Source organism: Pinus tabuliformis, chromosome 9 (assembly GCF_031772625.1).
Source record: "Pinus tabuliformis cultivar Carrire ecotype Pingquan chromosome 9, CPIR1, whole genome shotgun sequence".
Taxonomy (NCBI): domain Eukaryota; kingdom Viridiplantae; phylum Streptophyta; class Pinopsida; order Pinales; family Pinaceae; genus Pinus; species Pinus tabuliformis.
This window is the reverse complement of record NC_142307.1, coordinates 832,476,180-832,480,610: the sequence shown is the minus strand read 5'-3', so window position 1 is coordinate 832,480,610 and position 4,431 is coordinate 832,476,180.

Genomic DNA, 4,431 nt, shown 5'->3' with positions numbered 1-4,431 from the left:
TATTTAGAAAACATGCAACAATGCAATTAAGTAAGATTAATATAAGAATGACAAGAGAGTGAGGAATTGCTTTAAAACAAAATAAACACTCACAAGATTTTAGAAGGATTACATGTACAATGAATCATATCCCTCTTTAACCATTACTTTCTGATTGTGATTTTCTCCCTTTATTATCTTGTCTTTATCTTTGCAACTACTTGATGGTTTGGCCTTTCCTCTTTGTTTTACCTTTTTTTAGAGATATGAATTTATGAGATCATCCTCCAAGTTGCACACTGTGTTATATATTATTCCATATTTCCCTTTTTATAAATCATTAAAAAAAATAATTTGGTGATAGGACTGAAATTTGTCATGACTGTTCATTTAATTTTATGATGATATCTATAATTTCAACCTTAAATAAAATTTGCAATGTGGTCTTAATTCTTCTAACTTCCTAACAAGCTCTCATTTTCCCAAAATGAACAAGTAAGAACTCACGTTATGGTCTATGGAAGTTCATGGCTTATGCACAATTTATTTGCATGAAGTGACTCAACAATCACTGATTTACTCCACATAAATTTTGGTTTTTTGATTTATAACTCCTTATTAATCCCACATGCATTATGGGATGGAATTGACAAAGGTATATAAATAAATTGGCCCTCATATTACATGTTTGAGAAGCATAAAGAGCCATGGGACCTTGCGTAGCTCGTGCATAATGTAGTTTTTGGTTACCATCTCATTGCCCAATCATCATGTGATGTCATTGTGCAATCATTGCCTTCCAAATATCACCTTGGGATATGCTTGATTGGATTCCATGTGGCATAAGGAGACATGCCAAAAGAACTTAGGATAAAAATGATATGAGGAATATTAACAATGTGAGCCTAGGTTTGAAAAATAAAAGTAAATAAGGGTAAAATTGGCTAAGTAATAAAAAAAGTGTACCGAGGAGGTAATGGTCTGTAGAATATGTGGTACGAATTTAGGGTTGTGTTCAAGTAATGGTTTGCACAACTTGGAAAATGATTAAGTAAAAAGGGAGAAGAGGTAAGCTAATTCCACATGAAATAATATACAGTTAGAAAATGGAAAATAAAGAAATGATATGAATAATAGAAATAGTGATAAATGGAAGTAAATGAGATATGTAGGGGAAAATAGTGATATCATTGGAATATGACCTTTAGTTTTTATTTCGTAAAATGTTGAATGAAGCTAACACATAGGGCTATTTAATAATAAGATGAACATGAAAAAATTATTCATTTCTGATGTATTTTATTTTCTTCTCTCTATTCAAACAAAGAAACCATCCTTGTTGGCCTTGCTGAAGAAGAGTTGGAACATTAAGATTGATTAAAATCTTACTATTTCAAAATCACTCTATTTGATGTGTGACATAAAAACACATTAACAAGTGTACCTTTTTCTAAACTTCCTAATGGTTCCTTTCTTCCTATAGAATGCTACAAATTATTTAGAATCATACTCACCACCTCCATTTGATTTGAGTACCTTAATGTAATTCCCATTTTGTTTCCATGTAATGGCTTTGAATTATTTAAATTTTCCAAAGGTTTTAGATTTTTTCTTGAAAAAATAGACCGATGATTTTTTTTCTTTCTTTTCGATGTGGTTCACAGACTCCATAGATCGGTGACATCCACGGAAATAGTCCTAGGTAGATCCACAAAGGGATCAATTGTGCTGGATCATTTCAGAGCCTAAACCCTGAAGGTGTCAAGGAGAATTGACCTCGTGGCTTCTCATAGTGAGGTGCTTATGTGATGGGTACTTGACCAATTGAGCTAACCCTCGAGGCTAAAAGAATATACCTATGAATTAGGGGAATTTTGAGGTAAAAAATGGGCCTAAAAAAATGTAATAACAAAATAAACTTAAAAAGAACCAATAAGATTCAAGATGATGATGCCATACCTAGGGGTAAGTATTTTTGGAGGGAAATGAATAAAACTAATTTTATTAATTGTTAGAAATTAATTAATGGAGAAATGAAACACATAAAATATTGCGTAAACACAAACACATAAATGCATAAACAAGAGATACATAGATATACGTGGTTCATCCAATTTGGGCTACATCCATGGAGAAACATCCAATCCTTCCTTTTATATTATCCAGAAAAATGAAGAGATACAACCTACAACAGATCCATTGTAATTTCTTCTTCACTCTCACATAGTCTCCTCTATATTTCTCGCTCAGAATAACAACTCACAATTGAAATAAAATTCCCTTATACAAACCGAGGGTTTCCTTCTAGGGAAAAAAACCCTAAATTAACACAGCTTCTACCGTCAAATCATCGTCCTAATGAATGACCTAGCTTGACTACAAAATTACAATATTCTACAAGGCAATTTTTCTTCTATTTTTAGCTTCAAGGACGTTGACCTTGAACCTTGCCCGGGGGGGCTCATAAAATCGTCATTGCCCCCCCTGTACACCTTTGAGAGCGATTAAGCAGGTGAAGTTGCCACCCTGTTAGGAACAGGAACCCAACACGACTAAAACAAAAAAACCTTTGAATACTTAGGAAGATAATCAGTCTCCACACCGAACATTAATTATATTTTTGTCTTATCTCCTTATTTCTTTACTAAATTTTCAACTGTAGTCTCATGTTGGATGCATAATTAAATTCCACACCCAATGAGTACCACTCTGCATATTTTTTAGTAGACCCATAATTAAATTCCACATCCAATGGGTGTCTACACTTTACATTTAAGTAAACCTATAAGGAAATAATACAAAAGTACAATAAAAAGTAGTTTTGTTTCTTTTCCTTTAAAAATTCATAACTTTTATTACACTTTGTTAATTATTATTATATTATTTTCCTTATGAGGTCCATTTTATACCTCAAAATTCTCCCTAATGTCATATGGATAAAATCATAAATAAATGTTAGGAAATAAGAATTACCTCCTATTTGACTATGTTCACATTATAAAATAGTGATTTGTGTGCACTAGTTCAAGTGGTGCATTGGCTCTATAGAAAGCAATAGCTAGAAAACTAGCTCCATAGTATTTAGCTAAGATGCAACTCTCACAAGAGCTATCTTGAACATTTATCATGGGTAGGCCTCTTACCATATTTGTTTTTGTTTTGTTTTTTATAGTAAAATACTAAGGCTATCAAAGGGTAAATGACCATATTTAAGATGCCATAAGCAGGACACATATAATATTGAAACATTATTTCACACACCCAACCCTTAATCCTTCATTAGGGTTGTGGGGCATCACATTTTTCTCAAATGCAATCCCTTAAAGCTTGATTAAGGATATGAGGTATCATTTTTTTTTCATGTTTCTTTTGTGCTTTATTGACACAACAATTAGTTATGATTTAAAGATAATTCAAGAGACCCAACTTCCTTATGGGATATCTATGGAATTATAGTGAACCAAGATCCAAAACATCTACCATAGGTACCTTGAGATATCTTCTCCGTCTCCTCCAAGTTTCAGGGTTTGAAACCTCACAGAAATAAAGTTATAGTGAACAAAACAGGTGCTCACTTGTTTGAAGCCCAGTTTTAGGAGCATTCATGATATTCCTCTTCCTTCGAGCATATCTATGAAATTATAGTGAACCAAGATGCCATAAATCACATTTTGGTTTCCAAATTTAAACTCCAAGAATGACCCCAAAACTCTTCCTTAGCTTCTTTTTCACACCTTCGATATTTTTAAATCTTAGGAAAAATATGGGACTCATAGCCTGTACAGAAAATTAGAGAAAAAAATAAATCATGTAATTAATAAGGAAGGCATGCATGCACACAATTGACCCATGAATTTGAGAATTTATTAGTATGACCTCTATCGGGAAGAAAAGATTGCTGTAATCAATTCAACTGCTTTACTCAACGATTAAAAAAACAATCAACAAGTTTACCAACAACAAATTTCATACCCTCCACGTGTTTATTTTTCATAAATAGATGTTGTTAAAAAAAAAAAACTTGTTGAGAATAAACAATGTCAGATATTATAATTTCATACATATATTGCCACAATAATCAATTTCATTTACCAAGCACATACATGCTTATATGATTAAGAAAAAATGAATCTAGAAATGAAGAAGGGTGAGCCACTCTCCACTTAACCACAGGTAAGACTATGATATAGTTTTTCTCACAGCCAACCACTTGGTGAGCTAAATTCTTGATGCATTAAGAGAAAACTAAACTCAAGGATTTAGCACACAATTTTTAGACCATATTTAACATAAAACTGAAGTCCACTTCTCCTTCACACACATGAAAAAATTAGTTTTCAACCTTTCCATCTTTGACCAAGATCATAAACATTCACAAAAATACCATGAAGGTATATGTAGCACAAGCAAGTCTTTCTCTGATATTTGCAACTCCTCGACCCTCCCCTCTTC